The sequence below is a fragment of the Vicugna pacos genome, chromosome 11, assembly GCF_048564905.1.
Source record: "Vicugna pacos chromosome 11, VicPac4, whole genome shotgun sequence".
Lineage (NCBI taxonomy): Eukaryota > Metazoa > Chordata > Mammalia > Artiodactyla > Camelidae > Vicugna > Vicugna pacos.
Genome location: NC_132997.1, coordinates 9,856,364 through 9,876,137, shown reverse-complemented (window position 1 = coordinate 9,876,137; position 19,774 = coordinate 9,856,364). Strand labels below are relative to the sequence as shown.

The following is a 19,774-nucleotide window of genomic DNA, read 5'->3' as shown; positions in this document are numbered from 1 at the left end:
GCGGCCGACGCCGCGGCCGCGTCCGCCCAGGCCGGGCGGGAGGCCGGGCAGGAGGGCGCGGACACTCACCGCATCACGCCGGAGGAGCCCTCGCCGATGAGGTTGCTGGAGCGCGGCCCCGCGGCGAAACCCGCCCGCGGACAAGCTCCGGTCCCGCGCCAGCCGCCGCCGCCGCCGCCGCCTCCACCGCCTCCGCGCTGGCTCAAGGCTTCGCGGACACCGCTCTGCCCACACTGAGCCTCCCGGAGGGACCGCGCCGCCGCCGCCGCTGCAGCCGCCGCCTCGAAGCAGATGCGGAGCTTCGGAGCCGCCAGCCGCTGAGACCAACTGCCAACCGTCGCCTGCCTGCCTGACGAAAGCGCGGGCCGCTAGGCGGAGGGCGGGGCCCAGCTGAGGACGGCTCCGGGGCAGGGCCGGGCAGCGAGCGCGCGGATTGGCCCCTGTGGTCTGGGGGCGGGGCTGAGCACTCAGGACAGAGACACATGTGTGAACTGGTGTCCACACAATTAGTATTTTTTTTTCTATTAGGAATAATTCTCCTATGAACATTAGTATACAAGTTTTGTGGAGATCTATGTTTTCATTTCTTACAGCTGCATATCTGAGATTGCCATGGCTGGGTTGTAAGGACACTCTGTGGTTAGCCTTTTTAGAAACTGCCAGACTGTTTCCAAAGTGGCTGCACAATTTTACGTATTTCCACTAGTAGACTATGAGGTTCCAGTTTATCTCTACATTATAGCCAACACATGTTATCCTTTGTCTTTTTGATGACAGTCATCCTCATGGTTCCGAAGTGGAATCTCATTGTGGTTTTGAACTGCGCTTCCCTGATACTGAGCTTCTTTCATATGCTTGTTGGCCATTTGTATATCTTCTATGGAGCAATATGTATTAGCAATTATGTATTCTAAATAAAAGTCTCTTTTCAGAGATATGATTTGCAAAAAAAAATTCTCTCATTCTATGGGTTGTCCATTACTTCCTCGAGAATGTCCTTTGAAGCAGAAAAATCATTTAAATTTGGTAAAGTTTATTTTTTGTTTCTGTTGTTGCTTGTGTTTTGGTGTCATCTCTAAAGCTATGTTGACTAATCCTATGTCAAGAAGATTTATACCTGTGTTTTCATCCTTTTTTGAAACCATCTTAACCATTTTTAAGTTACAGTTTAGTGGTGTTAAGTATATTCACATTGCTGTACAACAGATCTCTAGAAATTTTTCATCTTTCAATTCTGAAGATCTGTACACATTAAATGCTAATTCTCCCTCCTCCTCCCCTAGACCTTGACAACTGCCTTTCTACTTTCTGTTTCTATGATTTTGACTACTGTAGGTGTTTCATATGAGTGGAATCATACATTAATTGTCCCTTAATAAGTGGCTTATTTCACTTAGCTTAATATCTGACAGTTTCATCCCTGTTGTAACATGTGACATGATTTCCTTCCTTTTTAAGGCTACATATTCGTCCATTGTATGTATAGTCCACATGACCCATTCACCTATTGATGGGCGTTTGGCTTTTCACCTCCTGGCTATTTTTGAAAGCTGCTCCAACGAATATAAGTGTGCAAATATCTCTCTGAGATCCCGCTTTGAATTCTTTTGTATATATATATATATACAGAAGCAGGATTACTGGATGACATGGTAGTTATATTTTTAAATTTTTGAGGAAACTTCATATTGTTTTCCATTAAGAACTATAACATTAGCACTCTCACCCACAGTGAGAAATATAACCACTATCAAGAACTTGGTGTATATCCAACTTATAAAAATGTTTATGCTTTTTGCACAGTATAAACAATCAAAATTAAACATACTGAAAATATGTTTGCTTATATATGGAATCATATGCATACCATATTGCCTTTGGCTTCTATTTCAACATTCTGACTTCAAAGTAATAAAAATCAGTATAGTACATGTTCTTTAATTTTTTAAAATTATTTATAAGTTTGCATTATATGGATGTGTTAAAAATAATTTATCAATTCTCTTGTTGGTGAACTTTTATAAATCATAATGTTACTGGGTTATCAGGTCCAGATGAAAAGTCTTCCCTTTCAGAACTTTGAAAATATATTTCATCAACTACGGTTTTTGTTATTGTTTTTAAAATTATGCCATCACTCATATTTCTTTCATGGTGGGTGATCAATGTTTCCTTGCTAATTGTTTTTAAGATTATATTTCATCTTTTGTGTTCTATAGTTCATTGAGGTGTGACTAGTTTTAGGTTAAAAAATTTATCCTCTGCATGATCTAGTTGGCTTCATTAACTGCAAAGACACATTCTTCATCAACTCTAGAACATAATATTATCTTTTTCAAATGTTTTTTTCCTCCTCATTCTCTCCTGTGTCTACTTCTAGAACCATGGATATACATGTATTAGACCATCTCATATATTCTGTATGTCTTCATCAGCTTGGACTGCTATAACAAAATACCAAACACTGGATGGCTTAAAACAGATGTTTATTTCTTAGTTCTGAAGGTTGGAAGTCCAAGACCAAGGTGACAGATTCAGTTCCTGATGAGAGCTCTCTTCCTTGCTTTCAGACGATTGACTTCTTTCTGTGTCCTCCTGTGGTGGAGAGAAAAGAGAATCTCTCTGATGCCTTCTCTTATAAGGGCATTAACTCCATTAGGAGAGCCCTATTTTAATGACCTAATTATTTCCCTAAATGAATCCTCATCCCCAAATACTATCACATTGCGGTTAGGGCTCCAACATATGAATTTTAGGGGGACATAAGTTCATAGCATTCTGTCCCTGGTACCCCAAATTCATGCCATTTTTGCATATAAAATACATTTTGAGACTATCCCAATAAGTCTCAAAAGCCTTAATGCATTCCAGCATCAACTCTAAACTTTAAAGACCAAAGTCGCATCTAAATAGCATCTGAATCACACATGAGTGAAACTGGAAGTACTAATCACCCTGAGGCAAATTAAGTGTATAGCTGTAAATCTGTGAACCAAACAAGTGTTTCCAAACTATGATGGTCAGATGAGCGTATAATAAACACTCCTACTGCAAAAGGAAGAAACAGAGAAAAAGGAAGGGGTGACAGTTTCCAATGAAGTCCAAAACCTAGTGAGGCAAATCCCATTAGACCTTAATGTAGGAGAATAATCCTCTTTGGTTTGATGCTCTGCCCTCCAGGCCCACTGGGGAGGCAGTATCACTCCCACAGCTCGCTGAGGTAGCTCCCCTCCTTCAGTTTGGTGGGGTGCCACCCACATTCCATCTCTCTGTAAGGTCTCTGCTACACCATGATGCTCTGTGACAGCAACACTCCCGCACTTTGATTCTGAGGTTCCTGGGCCTGTGGTGGGATCCACAGCCCTGATAAGCTATGCATTGCCTTTGGGGTCTCTTCTTCCCTTTTCTTGAAGGGAAGCACGTGTTCACAGCCAAATACCTCTTTTCTTCTGTTTTACAGAGTCCAAGAATTCTGGCAGCCTTCCCTCATTCTACATGGCTTTCTCTGTCCTTTCAAGTTCCCATTGGCAATGTCTCTGCTGGTTTCACCCCTCTGTATTCCTGGCCTCTGCAGAGATAACTGATTTAATCACATCCAGAATTTCTTCTTCAAATGGTTGCTCAGCTATTCCCTTAGAGTTCTCTTTGGAACAAACCTTCTCATTTTGAAATATACATAGGCTGAGAATTTTCCAAATCTCTAAATTCTAATTACTTTTGGCCTAACAATTCTGTCTTCAATTTATCTCTCTCCTGATGTGTTACTATAAGCAGTCATGAGAAATGAAGCCGCTTCTTCAGCATTTTATTGAGAGATCCCCTCAGGTGAATATTCAGTTTCATCACTCCCAAGTTCCACCTTCCACAAAACACTAGAATATAGTTCAGTCAATTTCTTTGCCATATGATAACAAGAATTGCCTTGCTTCCAACTTTCAATAACATGTTCCTCATTTCCATTTGAGACCTAACCAGAATAGCCTTTAGCATTCCATATTTCTATCAACATTCTGTTCATGATTGTTTGTGTATTCTCTACACATATGGAGACTTTCTCTCCAGTGCCCCTCTTTCTTTCTTAGCCCTCACCAGAATCACTGTTTTCTTTCTTTTTTTTAATTGATTTATAATCATTTTACAATGTTGTGTCAAAGTCCAGTGTAGAGCACAATTTTCAGTTATACATGAACATATATATATATATTCATTGTCACATTTATTCTCTGTGAGCTACCATAACATCTTGTATATATTTCCCTGTGCTATACAGTATGATCTTGTTTATTTAGTCTACATTTTGAAATCCTGTATATCCCTTCCCACCCCCCCACCCCCTTGGCAGCCACAAATTTGTATTCTATGTCTAAGAGTCTTTTTCTACTTTGCATTTATCTTTTGTTTGTTTGTTTGTTTGTTTGTTTGTTTAGATTCCACATATGAGAGATCTCATATAGTATTTTTCTTTCTCTTTCTGGCTTACTTCACTTAGATTGACATTCTCCAGGAACATCCATGTTACTGCAAATGGCATTATGTTGTCGGTTTTTATGGCTGAATAATATTCCATTGTATAAATATACTACTTCTTCTTTATCCAATCATCTGTTGTTGGACATTTAGGCTGTTTTCATGTCTTGGCTATTGTAAACAGTGCTGCTGTGAACATTGGGGTGCAGATGTCATTTTGAAATAGGGTTCCTTCTGGATATATGTCCAGGATTGGGATTCCTGGGTCATATGGTAAGACTATTTTTAGACTTTTGAGGAATCTTCATACTGTTTTCCATAACAGCTGCACCAAGCAACATTTCCACCAACAGTGTAGGAGGGACCCTTTTCTCCCCAGCCTCTCCAGCATGTATCATTTATGGACTTCTGAATGACGGTCCTTCGGACTGGCATGAAGTGATGTTTCATTGTAGTTTTGATTTACATTTCTCTAATAATTAACGATATTGAGCATTTTTTTCATGCGCCTTTTGGCCATTTGTATGTCTTCATTGGAGAATTTCTTGTTTAGTTTTTCTGCCCATTTTGGATTATGTTGGTTGTTTTTTTGCTTATTAAGTTATATAAGTTGTTTATATATTCTGGAGATTAAGCTCTTGTCAGTCTCATGTTTTCCCAATATTATCTCCCATTCCATAGATTTGTTTTGCCTATAGTTTCCTTTGTTGTGCAAAAGATTATAAGTTTAATTAGGTCCCACTTGAGGTTTTTTTTTTTTTGCTTATTTTTCCCTATTGCCTGGGTAGACTGCCGTAGGAGTACATTGCTGAGATGTATGTCAGATAATATTTTGCCTATGTTTTCTTCTAAAAGGTTCAGTGTCTTGTCTCATGTTTAATTCTTTAAGCTATTTTGAGTCTATCTTTTTGTATGGTGTGGGGGAGCATTCTAACTTCATCACTTTACATGCTGCTGTCCAGTTTTCCTAACACCATTTGCTGAAGAGACTGTCTTTATACTCCATTGTATGTTCTTGCCTCATTTGTCAAAGTTGAATTGACCAAAAATTTGTGGATTTATTTCTGGGCTCTCTTTTCTGTTTCATTGACCCATACATCTGTTTTTATGTCAGTACCATGTTGTTTTGATGACTGTAGCTCTGTAATATTGTCTGAAGTCTGGGAGGGTTATTGCTACAGCTTCATTCTTTTTCTTCCATATTGCTTGGCAATTCTGGGTCTTCTGTGAATCCATATAAATTTTAGGATTATTTGTTCTAGTTCTCTGAAAAACATCCTTGGCAATTTGATAGGGATAGCATTCAACATGTAGATGGCTTTGGGTAATATAGCCATTCTAATCACATTAATTCTTCCAATCCAAGAACACAGGATATCTTTCCATTTCTTAAAGTCATCTCTAATTTCCTTAGTCAGTGTTTTGTAGTTCTCTGCATATAAGCCTTTCACTTCCTTGGTCAGATTTATTCCTGAATATTTTATTTTTTGGATGCAATTTTAAAGGTATTATTTCTTTATTTCCCTTTTCTGATATTTTTGTTGTTTGTGTAAAGAAATGCCACTGATTTCTGTATGTTATTCTGGTATCCTGCTACATTGCTGAATTCTTTCATCACCTCTAGTAGTTTTTGTGTGGAATCTTTAGGGTTTTCTATATATAGTATCATGTCATCCACATATAATGACAATTTTATCCTGTCTCTTCCAGTTTGGATTCCTTTCATTTCTTTTTCTTGACTAATTGCTATGGCTAGGACTTGCAATATTATATTGAATAGAAGTGGTGAGAGTGGGCATCCTTGTCTTGTTGTAAACTGTAGCAAGAAGGCTTTATTCACCTTTTCACCATTAAGAATTATGCTGGCTGTAGGTTTATCATAGGTAGCTTTTATTATTTTGAGATATGTTACTTCTATACCCACTTTGGTAAGAGTTTTTATCATAAATGGGTGTTCAATTTTATCAAATGATTTTTCTGCACCTATTGAGATGATCATGTGATTTCTGTCCTCTCTCTTGTTGATGAGGTGTATCATGTTGATTGATTTGCATATGTTGAAACATCCTTCTGTCCCTGGGATGGACCCAACTTGATCATGTTGTATAATCTCTTTTATGGTTTGTTGGATTCTGTTTGCTAGTGTTTTGATGAGGATTTTTGCATCTATGTACACCAATGATATTGGCTTATAGTTTTCTTTCTTTTCTTTTCTTTTCTTTTCTTTTCTTTCTTTCTTTCTTTCTTTCTTTCTTTCTTTCTTTCTTTCTTTCTTTCTTTCTTTCTTTCTTTCTTTCTTTCTGCTCCTCCTCCTCCTCCTTTTACTTCCTCTTCCTCTTCCCCTTCTCCTTCTCCTTCTCCTCCTCTTCCCCTTCTCCTTCTCCTTCTCCTCCTCTTCCCCTCCTCCTCCTCCTCCTCCTCCTTCTTCTTCTTCTTCTTCTTCTTCTTCTTCTTCTTCTTCTTCTTCTTCTTCTTCTTCTTCTTCTTCTTCTTCTTCTTCTTCTTCTTCTTCTTCTTCTTCTTCTTCTTCTTCTTCTTCTTCTTCTTCTTCTTCCTCTTCTTCTTCTTCTTCGTGTCTTTGTCTGGCTTTGGTATCAGAGTGATGGTGTCTTCATAGAATGCATTTGGGAGAATTCCCTCATTTTCAATCTTTTGGAACAGTTTGAGGAGGATTGGTATGAGCTCTTCCTGATATGTTTGGTAAAATTCCCCAGTGAAGCCATCTGGTCCTGGACTTTTGTTTGCATGGATATTTTTTATTGCTGATTCTATTTCACTTCTAGAGATTGGTCTATTCAAATGATATATATCTTCTTGGTTCAGTTTTGGTGGACTGTATGTTTCTAAAAACTTGTCCATTTTTCTAAGTTGTCCAATTTCTTTATTGGCATACAAGTGCTCTTCTGGAATCCTTCTGGCTGCACAAGGACTCTGTGTCAGGCAGATGGGCAGGAAGAATGATGTGAACATTGCTTCAAGGCTTAATGCCAGATCACTAAGTCCTGAGTCAGTTAAGCAGAAAAGGAGACATGAGGCTCCATCAGCTGGAGGTGTGTGGACAACTTAGGTGAGGCTGACTTTGGTTCTTGGACAGAGGGAATAGTTTTGTGTCTGTTTGGAGGCCAGGAAGGTGGAGAGTGAGTTGAGCCCCTTCAGACAAGGGAGAGCAGGGCCATGGAGGCAGGTGAGAATGCTGCTGGGAGTTAACTCCAGCAGTAGAGGTCTGAGGACTGCCAGCCTGAACCTCAGATCTCAGCCTGGAATTGGGCCTCCTCTGTCTGTTTCCACTCAGTCTCCTAGACCCCTCACATTCAAAAGCCCTCTATGCTGTAGGGTGGAATCCTCTTTCTCATAGGCTGGGTCATGTACTCTAGTCCAGCTCAATTTCCTGCACCCTGGGAACTTCCCTCTACCTCCAGAGGAAGTTGATCCTACCTTCTCTAAACCTCAGGAGTAATGTTTCTTTACTTTGAGAAAACTCTTACTGCTCTGCATTGTAGTCACCTGGCAAAATGTCTTACTGTCTGTTATGGGCTGAACTGTGTCCCCTCAAAATCCATATATTGAAGTCATAACCCCCAGCAACTCAGAATGTGACTTTATTTGGAGTACAGCTTTTAAAGAGATAATTGAGTTAAAATGAGGTCACTTGGGTGGGCCTTAATCCAATATGACTGGTGTCATTTTAAAAAAGGAAATTTTGTACACAGAAACATACAGGGGGAAGATGACTGTCTATAAGCTAAGGAGAGAGTTCTCAAGGGGAATCAAACCTGCCTACTTCCTAAACTCAGACTTCTGGGCTCCAACCAAAACTATGAAATGATAAATTACCGTTGTTTAAGCCACATTGCCCATGGTGCTTGTTATAGCATCTGGAGCTGACTAATACACTTCCTCTGAAGGTCTGTGCACTCTCATGTCAGGAGTGTAGTCTGCAAGTGAAAACATCCTTCTCCCTCCCCAGTTGGACTGATTCAGCACCCTCAACCCTGTTTCCTCCTGGGACAGCCTCTCTGCCAGGTCCCGTTTCTTTGTCCAGGGAGCCAGATGACAGAACTCAAGGGAAGAGGAGAATGCTGAGGATCAAGAAGGGTAGGAGGCCCCAAAGACAGGAGCAGGATGAATCTTTCATTTGTTTTTATTTGGTTTTTCAGGCTTGGTTTGGGGAGTGGCAGCTGTTGGACTATTAAGCCAAGAAGGGACTTCTGAAAGCTGATGGGGCTGGGGGAAGGAAGGGGTGAAAAATTCCAGCAAGGAGACTGGGGTCTGAGGCAGAGGGAAAGAGCAGAGGGGCTTAGCAGGACACCACAGGGCCTGTCATGGGGCCTGGAACATGAACAGCAGTAGAAGACAGGTCTGTGGAGTCACAAAGCCCGTGTCAGGCCCAGGTTAGCAGCAGATTGCAGAGGTTGGTATGGAAACTGGGTCTGAGGAGCAGCAGACATGGTATCAGGGAGAGATGTGAGCGATTGGATCTCATCGATCCAGTCAATGAAGTAGGAGACACTGGTGAAGGCACTGGGGTAGATGGGATACTTGCAGTCCAAGCCCCAGCTGGCCAGCCCCACCAGAACCCAGGCATTGGTGAGGTCACAGACAAGGGGCCCCCCAGAATCACCCTAGGAAAGAGAAGGAAGTTAGTGTGTGTAGCTTACCCAAATCTGAGAAGACCAGGTAGCAAGGCCAGGCTCATGAGTGTCTGCCATCAGGCTAACTCAAGTGGGCTTCTTTGAACGTCCAACCATCAGTCTCCCTCTGTGATCAAGGTCATTAAGGCAGGCACTGGAGTCATGCTTTAGGAAACTCCTGAGTGACCCTCAGGACAGTCATGGATCTAAATCTACAACACCTGGACTCTTGCTCCCAGGGAGGTCTTGGTGGTCCAGGAAAAGTCTGAGAAGGGACAGCTGCCCCAACAGGCCCAAGAGGACTGGTCTGAGTGGAGCCTGGTAAGGTAAGGCCACTACAGACCCCAGTTCTTGCAAAACCCTGAGCTGCAGCAGAATATGCCCACTTGGGTCCTCCCCTTTTTTCATTCATTCATTTAGGCCTTTGGTTTTCTCTCAAATTCTTGGTTGAGCATCCTCAGAAAATACTCATACCCAGGCCTGGCAGAAGCAGCCAGCTTTGCTTGGGAAGCAGGAGGGGTTCCCCAGAAAGCTGTTGGGAATTACTGGAGTCCTGAAATACTGTCAGGGCAGGACCATCTGGTTGAAAATCCTCTCACTTCATCAGGAAAATGGAGGGTCTCATCCTTGGATGTAGGGGTAGTGGAGCAGGGGCCACAGCCATGCTTGCTGCTTTTCCACTCATCTGTCCAACATGCACATCAAGTATCCAGGGCAGCCTCCATCCTCGTGTACAGGGGTGAAATAACAAGGCTCCTCCCTTATGGTGCTTTTGTCAATAAGCCAGCTAGCCTGTCATTGTTAGATGTGGTGTGTGGAAATTAGCCATGAAAGGGACAGGACAAGAAGTTTGGAGGAAGAAAGATTTCCTGAGCTCAGACTCTAAACAGGAAAAAGCCTAACTTTCTGATGCAGGAGCAGAGGGATCAGTAAGTGCAGATGAGGAGAAGAGGGATGAGCCAGATGGAGGATGCTGGGAGGACCTGTAGGGCTGGGAAGGTGAATGGGCTCTAGCCTGATTGATTCCTTTGATGTTCTCAGTGAAATAAGGAGCAAAAGCTCTAGTTGAGAGGGAGGGGTGGGGGAAGCAGCAGCTTGAAGGAGAGAGAGGGGTGTATGGTGTGGCCAGCCAAAAATAACCCTCAAAGATGCCCATCCTCATCTCTGGAACCTGTGGTTATGTCACCTTACCTGGCAAAAGAGACTCTGCAGATGTGGTGGAGTTGGGAATCTTGAAGTAGGAAGCTTATCTTGGATTATCTGTGTGGGACCAAGGTAATCACAAGGTTCCTCACGAGGAAAGAGGGAGTTGAGAGGCCAGAGACAGATAAGGAGATGTAAGGACAGAAGCAGAGGTTGGAGTGATGTGCTTTGAGGAAGGAGGAAGGGGCTATGAGCCAAGGAAAGTGAGCAGCCTCTAAAAAGCCAGAAGAAAAAAGAAAACATTCTCCTCCGGAAAGAACGTGCCTGGCCAGCAACTTGATTTTAGGCTTTTGACCACCAGAAACCTAAAGTGATAAATTTCTCTCATTTTAGCAACCCACTTTGAGGGGATTGGTCTCAGCAGCCCCAAGAAAGTCATACATGAGGCTTTTTGGAAATAGGGAATGTCCCATCATCCTCTCCACTCCTGCCCTCTGTGGTCCCTGCCTGGAGTACCCCGGCCCTCCCCACAGTGTACTCACTCGTAGTTTCACAAGGCCAGGGGAAGACTTGGTCCTTGTCCACTCCAGGCCTCAAGGATTCACACACATGAGCCATGTGGTTGCTGATATTATGATAAATGGAGATGGGAAGGGCTCCAACAGCCTCCTGGCCCACAGAGAGCTCTCAGAAGACAGAGGGAACCCAACATGAATATATCCCATGCAAAGTGAGCTGTGGTTTGCACTACTGTAGAGAAAGAGAAAACTGTGTATATGTGTGCATAAACTTGTGTGCATGTGTGTCTTGAGTCAGGCCAGGCCAGTGAATTATACCTTAAGTGAGAGAATTGTCTAAGACAGGCCCAACACAGGTACAATTAAGATAGGCGAGGGCAGACCAGGCCAGGACAAAGAAAGCCAACACTTGTTAAGTGCCTACTGAGTGCCAGGCACAGTATTCAAATTTTTATAGGGACCTTATTAAGTGGAGGCTGTTAGTGACCCCATTTCATGGATGAGGAAACTGAGCTAAGGCCACAATCCCAGTTAACAACACATTAATTACTGGACCCAGGTCTGTCCTACACCACAGTTTGAGTACTGAGTGTCCCTGTGGCCCTTCTCTCCTCAGACCTGTTTCTGGGTGCCCTGTGCAGAAGGAGGGACAATTTAGGGGAGAGAAGAGAGCCCTGGGTTGGAGGATGGGGGCCAGAACAGGTGATGTGGTAGAAGATGAATCTAGATGGAAACTCTCAGGTAGCCTGGGGTGACTGAAAGGCTAAGGGAGGCTGGAAGGGGCCATCTGCTGGGACTCCTAGGCATCTAGCTCAGTGGTGTCCTCAAGCTGGGGAGATCTAGAGGAGGAGTGAGGTCAAGGGGCACTGTGGATGTCTGGCAGGCAAGCAGACAAGGGCTCCAGCCCTGAGCTCCATTGGCATGACCTCTGCAAGGGGAAGGCAGATGGAGGACAAGGCTGGATGTGGGGTCTAGGGTGACAGTCAGATGGGGATTCAGGAAGCAGTGGGCTGAACCCTTTGTTTCATATCTGGGTGCAGCTGACTCTGTGAGAAGGACAGGCCAGTCCAGACAGTCAGAAAGTCCATACCCATTGGTTAGGCCTGGGAAACAGGAAACCTAGGTCCACCTCCCAACAACAGGGCAGGTTGCCAAGCTTCCTTCCTCAGGCTCAGCAGCTCACTGGGCCATCATAAAAACTGCTGTCAGCAAGGATCTCCCATAGGCCGAGTGCATCTCATCCCTCCTGTGTGGGTTTCCTGAAGTGACACAGCTTATCAACACAAACTGAGTGGCACTACAAACAACAGAAATGTATCCTCTCAAAGTGCTGGAAGCCAGAAGCAAGACATTGAGTGTCTCTGTGTCTATCCCCCCTCTTATAAGAACACAAGTCTTTGGATTTAGGACCCACAGTAAATTCAGAATGGTGTCATCTTGGGATTCTTATCTAGTCACATCTGCAAAGACTCTATTTCCAATTAAGGTCATATTCTGAGATTGCAAGTGGATACAGATTTAGGGGACACTATTCAAACCACTATACCATCCTTTCAACAATGCCATGAAGGAGACCTCAGAATCCCACAATGTGAAAAAGGACACAGGCTCAGGAGGTGAAAAGCCCACCAGAAGTTGCAGGGCAGGGACACATTGCAGGGCAGTGTCTCTAACTCTGGAGCCTAACACTCTCCCCTCCACTCCATGGTGCCATCTTTGTAAAAGATAAGATGTCAGCTTGGGAGGCTGGGCCCAAGGGGGATGCAGTGGGTTTGGACTCTGAGCACAGAGACCCAGGTTGCTCTGCCTTAGTTTAGGTTGTCACTTTCCCTCTCCAGGCCTGTCTGCCCACCTATAACATGGGGCATGAACTTCACAATCCATATATGCAAAAGTGGACTCATATCTCGAATATGGAAAAGCATACAAATAGACCAAGAGCCCCTAAAGGAAAAGACAGACAACCCAAGAGAAAAATGAGAGGGGAAAGAAATCGAAGGGAAACTTTATAGAAGAAGACATCCAATGACAATAAATATATGAGAATATATTTAATTTGTCATAAGGAAAATGAAGATAAAACCACATTAAGATCAAAATGAGAAAAGATAGAAAGTGTTAAGTTTTGACGAGGACAAAAACTCTCATCCACTGCTAGAATGAGTGGCACTGTGGCAACCACTTCAAGAGGTTTGGTAATATCTGCCAGAGCTGAATATACACATACCTTTTAATCCAACAGTTCTCCTCATGGGCTTCTGTGAAATGCAATATGAAACATTTGGAAGTGAAATGAAATAGAAAGTTTGCAAACTACTAGTGTACCCATCAAAAGCAGAAGTGACATAGAACTCAGTGCCTACAACAGACTCCTGTAAGGCAATGAGAATGAACAAACTATAACCACAGGCAACAGGAGGGAAGAATCTCACACATATAATGTGAAGACATGAAAGACTGACAACAGAAATAAATTATACTTACAGAAAATTCATAATCTAAGGTGTTGGAAGTGAAGATGGTGGTTTTCCTTGAGTGCTGGTGGCAGGAAAGGGACATGAATGGGGCCTTGGGGTGTTGCTCACATGTTGCATCACTGTGTGAAAATTCATCCACTACACACCTATGAAAACAGTATGAATATACTCTTTTGTAAGTATGTTATATTTCAATCAAAAATGTAAAATATGCCTCAAAAATAGATGCTGTCTGAGGGTCCTGCCAGTAGATGCTCGCAGGTGCAAAGGGCTTAGGAAGGGGTAGCCTGGGGGACACTGCCAAGGGATGGAACCCAGGGAAGACACATAGAGGGAGGAAACAGGAAGTCCTGGGGGTTCTCCAGAAGGAGAGTAGAGGCAACACAGCCCCCAACCCTCCACCCTCAGCAAAACAGTAAGGACCTGAGAACAGGCAAGGGAAGAACAGAAATGGTCTCACACACTTGGCAGATGGCCTTTCCTGTCAAGAAGTCCCCAGTACACAGCATCTCCTCATGCACAGAGTAGTTCTTGCCTTTGCCAACTCTTTGTTCATATAACATATTACAGACCTTGTTCTCATTGAAGCCCACCTTTCCCTCCTCGATATGGAAGGGTTCGAGCAGAGGCACCGTGAGTATGAGGAGGTAAGAGAAGTGTGCTGCAGCTTAGCTACAAGCCACTCTACTCTCCCCACTATTCTTTACTGCTCACCACTCACCCCTGAGCGTGGGGTTTTCTCAGCATAGCTGAGCTCTCAGCACTGTTTCACTCTTCTACCTCTGCCTAAGGAGCCCTCTCCTGTTTCTCAAACTTTTCCAGTCTCATCCAGTTCCCTCTACCTCTCTCATAGCAACAGACCACAACTCTTTTCTTCCACAAATCCCACCAACACACACCCTTCACTGGTGCTTAGCAACCATTCACCAGCCTACTTACCCTTTCACAAACCATCCTATCCATTCTCCATTTGTCTATCACTAAACATTCTTTCCACCCACCAATCCCTCCATCTATCTTCCTAGCTTTCCTTTTGTCCTATTCATCCACTCACCCTTCCATCCATTTGACCAACCACCCATCTTTTGACCCATCTCTCCATTCTCCCTTCCATCTACTGATATGTCCACTCACTCCATCTCTCTACCCACTATCCTTCCACCTACCCACCCACCCATCTTCCCTTACCCTCACTCATCTTCCCACCTACCCCTCCCCAATCCGTCCTCTCATCCAATCACTCACTTATTAATCTGTCCTCATGTTAAGTATTTTTTAGACAGTAGTGACACAGGAGAACATTTTCAGTTCAGGGAGATCGGGTAAGTGAAGTGAATAAGTAGCATTATTTTAGATCTAATAAATGGTGTAAAAGGAATAGGGAGAAGTGATATGAGGGGTTGCCTATTTTAGCTCATGTGAGCCAGTAAAACTCCTCAGAAGAGGAGCTGAATTGTTCATGTAAAAAATGAGTCATACCAAGATGAGCAAGCAGAGCAAGTGAGGCTAGGATCCCAGCCACGGTGAAGGCCCCGAGGTGGGGGTGGCTGCAGCATATTCAAAGCAGGAAGGAGACCTGGTGGTGGGGATGGCATGAGTGAGGGATGCAGTAGGAGATATGTAGGGAGGATTGGGGGCCAATGTTATTCAGAGCAAAGGTACGGAGTCTGGACTTTTTTTGAAGCACAAATGAGAAGGCACTGAGGGTAGTGAGCAGGGAACCAGAATGTCTCCTGCTCTAGAGCAAACATTCAGCTGTGTGGAGACTGAAGCAGAGCACACAGGGTGGAGCTAGGAGACCAGTCTGGAGGTGCTGGCAAGAAATGATGGTCGATGGGACCAAAGTGCAGCAATAGAGCACTTACCAGGTGCCAGGTACAGGGCACAGACTGAAATATTAAATCCAGAAAGACAAGGTCTCTGTTCTCAAAGAGGAAGCAGTCTCTCTGTGTGTATTTGTGGATATGGGTGTGGTGTGTTGTGTTTCTGTGAGTATTTCTGTGTGTGTGTGAGTATGTATGGTATGGGAATACTGGGGACATGGTTCTTCTATGACAGGGAGAGTTACTGACACACTAGCAGGCACATCCTACACAGTGAAGATAGGGTCCATCCAAAATGCCTGTAGACTTCTGCTGAGAAACACTGTACCAAGTAATTACAAATATATTTGCTTTTCCCACCTAATTACGCACCATAAGCATTTCCCCAAACCATAAGCAGTCCTCTCTTTAATAAAGACTCTTGCTCACAAGTCTTTGCCTATATTTCTCCTTTTTCAATCTTAAAACACTCAAAATTTTTCCTGCATTATTCAGTTCACCTAATAAGCCTACAAAGTAGATAGCTGACCTGGGTTGGGAGAAGAGCAAAGCAGGCTTCAGGGAGGTCAAACACTCTTAAGTCATAATAATTCTAACTTGATCCTGCAGGCTCAGAGGTCAGAGGTCATAAATGTGCTTTCTCTCCACTCTTCCCAAGAGCCTCCTATAGCAACGGGAAATCAGTGTGTCGGTGGCCTGGAACAAACCAGTCCCCAATCAAGACTTCTGAGTTGAATCAAGTCAACTCACATCCATGGTTGATTAAAACCTTAGAGTCAATAGTCAGAAAGACTCCAAGAACCCAATTCTTGATTCCAAAAGTCAAAGATTTCCAAATTTTCAGAGATCTGGACTTAGGGAACACTGAATCTTTAGAATCACACACTTTCACAACTAGGACATCAGTCCAGTCCTTTTGATATGAGGCACGGCAAGCCAAGGACCAGTGGCCACTTTGCCTGGGGACTCCTCTGTCCTCCTCCCTTTCTCCTCCTCCCTGCCTCATCTGTCCCTCAGCCTCTCCTATGCCCCCTTACTTTCCTCATTGAACACCCCCCAGCCAGATATTGCAGGATGTGTTACTGGGTAGCTGCATGTCAGCAGCTGGGAGGCAGGCGGGGATGACATAGGAGATGAAGTTCACAGGAAAGAGCAGCTGCAACATGGCTATGTCATTCCCAAAGGCTGAAATTTATCAAAATCTGGGTACATGATAATCCAACTCATGCATATATTCTGGGTGTGCCTGGTGTGCTGGTACAGCTGGGGTGTTTCCAAACAAAACCCGGTAGTTCTCCAGGATGTGAGATTTTTCTGGAGGAGGAAGGGTGTGTTTTCACCATCATATCTGAGTGTGGGCTATCTCTCTTTCTTTGCATCCTCATCTAACTGCCCACAACCCTCTGCGCCCCTCTGCCCCCTATGATGCCAGGCAGCTTTTGTCTCCCCATTTCTAATGATAAGGAGCCCTTCTTTCTTGAGGCTAATTGATATTCTACTTACAACCACAGCATATGGCTTCCCCATCACACACTAGAATTGGAGGAGCATTGAATCTTAGGGCTGGATGGTGGAATGAGGGGGTCATCAAATGAAGGCCATTTGATTGTACACAGAAGGAGTTCTGGTTCAATTCCAGCTCTAACATCACCCTTCTGAAGGCTCCCTACATCCCCCCTTCTGGTCCCACACTTTTCCTGACCCCTCCTTTCTTTAAACATCTTCCTGTCCAAGGGCTGCTTGTCCACACGTTATAAGCACTTAGAACAGATTTGTTAAATGAGCAAATGAGCACAGGAAATGGGACCTTGCCTTGTTCCCTGAATACAAGTGGTGAAACTTCCCACCTCCCTGAGGTTGCATGCATAGCTCATCCATCCGGACACCCTCCCCCTTGCTCCCCTCCAGCAAGCCCCTCCCTCTCCACACCAACTGGAGCACAGAGCTTCTCCTGACCTCCCCCCACCACTATGTGGTCTGCCCTTCTCACCCATGTTGGGCTTTCTCTTCTGGCAGGATGGAGTCATGGTGAGGTGGGGGCTTGCCACCCTTAATGCCACAGAGGAGCATGCATGGAGTGTGGTACAAAGTAGGTATTGGCAGGACTCTAGGTTCTCAAAGCTCCAGCTCTTGTACCTGGGCTGTGATGCCCCTGCTCCCTGGAGAACCCTCTTCATCTGTTCAGAAGCTGGACACTGAGCCAGGCCCAGGATGAACAGTAAGTTAGACACCTGAGCAGCTGTGTCACTCTCCCAGGGAGCCCTATCTCCCATTTATGTAACCTGGCAGCAGGGTTCCCCCCATTCACACCAGTGACCACACCTCCTTCTGGGAACTCAGTTTTGCACAAGTAAGAAGAAGAATGGCCCAGCTGCTGGCCATACACACAGTTCCAACTTCCTGCCTAGAGTCTGATACCCAGGAATGTGGGGACACTGAGAAGAAGCTGTGGTCTGAGGTTGGTCCACACCTCATGGCAGCCAAGACCAACACTATCAGTCTCCTGGGTGCATCTGTGTTGGGGGACAGGTACAAGGGCTGAAGGCAGAGCATGAGGAGGATCAGACAGGTGAGTGGGGAGGATAGTCCAGGTGGAGGGTACACAGGTCAAAGGCAGGGATTACATGCATTTGAAAACCACAGACTGCCCCAGAGAAAAGCCCAGAAGACTGTTGTGGGATGCCCATCACCGCTGTTCTCCCCTTCCCCTGCAAACCCCTCCCCTGCCAGCACCTCTGTTGGCACCCTAGGAGGGAGGACTCACTTGAGAAAGCAGTGGGCAGCAGAAACCAGCCAGTGGGAGTTGATGAGGGTGGCTCCACAGACATGCGAGCCTTGGCATAGTAGGCTGGCTTGTCAAGGCCACTGGCCCACCCCCACATCCAGGTCACCATAGATATTCCCTATCACCTTGGGTTTCCCGCACACTGTGGAGATGCCCCTGCCTCCTATGACAGAGACACTGGTAGTACCTCAGATGCCACTACTAGGGAGGGCCTGTCCACTTCATAGATAGGAAAACCAAGGCCAAGCAACCAGAGGCCTAGCCAAAATGACAGGGTGCCACTGAGAACTGGACAGCAGAGGACAACTGAGCAAGGCCTTTGGAGATGAGGCCACAGTGGTCTGGTGGGTGGAGCAGGGGGACCAAAGGCAGCCACAGCAGCTGACACAGCAGCATCTCCATTGTGACGGATATCCCTGCATGAGCCTGTGAAGGGCTGGGCCATCACAGCCATTACTTCCCTCACTTAGCACACCTCAGTGCCTACTCTGCAGATCCAAGAACTGCAGGCCTCAGAGGTTGCCAATATTACTTGCTCAAGGTCATGGTTGCTAAGTGCTTCTGCCCCCTCCACTTCATTCCAGTATCTCAGGGAAATAGGTTCATAGGCAGAAGTGTGTGGTGCTGTGTGACCTCAGGAAAGTCACTCCCCCTCTCTGACTCAGGACCCTCCATTTCTAAAAGAGGGAGTGGGCTAATGAAGACAGCCCTTGTTCTAGGACTCACACTTGGAGGGCAGGGGTGTGCCCAGGCCCCCTGAAAGTGGGCATCCCGGTCTAGAGCTTGTGCTCCCAGGGCCTCAGGGAGGGAAGTGAGACCCCTGGGCCCCAGACTAAGGGCCACTTATTCAGCAGTCCTGGTGCTTTCCTCCAGCCAGCCTCACAGCCTCAGGGCCAGACCCTGCTACCTGACCCATTCCACAGCCCCACAAAGGTCCTGGGGCAGTTCTCTCCCAGAGGCTCCACGGTGGGGGCCTGTGACTCACCTGTGTTGAGGTGACCTCTGGGCTGCCTGTTTGGAGGCAAGGACAGAGAGGAGATGAGATACAGTGACTCAGGTCACCCAGGCCCTGGTCACAGCGCATCCCACTGAGGCCCTCTTGTGTAACCCGTCTCAAACCCGCCCTGAGGCCCCAGTTGCACCTGAGGCTCCAGGAGCCAACCACTGCCCATCAGGAGTCAGAGCACCACTCTTCACTGGCCTCTTCACACCTGGAGCCTGACCAGGGGTGGCCAAGTCCCTGTTGGAGGACCCCCACAGCTCCAGGGTGGCTGGGGGAAGCAGCAGCATCCAGAGGAGGGCCACAGGCTGGCTTAGGACTTCAAAGATCCACACCCTCATGCCCATTATCAAGCTTGCTGACCCCTGACTGATCCCCAATTAACCCCTGCCTGACCCTGGCCTGATCCTGGTCTTAACCAGCCTTGAGTCTGGCCCCTAAGCCTGGGCTCTGACCCTTCCCTGACCCTGCCCAAGCCCAGCCCTGCTCCCATTCTGGCCTTATTAACTGTTTAAACAGCTCTGTTGAGGTGTGATTTATATACCATGAAGTTCACTTATTACAAGGGACAATTCAATGATTTTCAGTACATTTTTATTTCTTTATTTTTATTTAAAGAAGTTTTGTATTTTATAGTAGCTTTAGATTTGTGAAAAAGTTGCAAAGACAATGCAGAGTTCCCGTAACCCCCTCAACCAGTTTCACATAATATTAAGATCTTCTATTTGTATGGCTCATTTGTCACTACTGGTGAGTCAATAGTGACACATTAGTATCAACTAAAGTCCATTCTTCATCTCTTTCATTTCTTAAAGTTTAAAGTGTACATTGATGGTGAAATCAAAAGCTTCACAGATGAACAAGAGCTAAAACATTTCAGCACCACCAAAGCAGCTTAATAACAAATACTAAAGGAACTTCTCTAGTCAT

General features: G+C 45.1%; 2 pseudogenes; both read right to left on the bottom strand.

Annotated features, from left to right (window-relative positions):
- Positions 1-469, bottom strand: part of LOC116277845 (zinc finger protein 532-like) — a 73,631-nt pseudogene extending 73,162 nt beyond the window's left edge.
- An 8,318-nt stretch (positions 470-8,787) lies between these two features.
- LOC140699544 (putative serine protease 47) lies at positions 8,788-19,185 on the bottom strand (annotated as a pseudogene).
- Between the last annotated feature and the right edge of the window lie 589 nt (positions 19,186-19,774).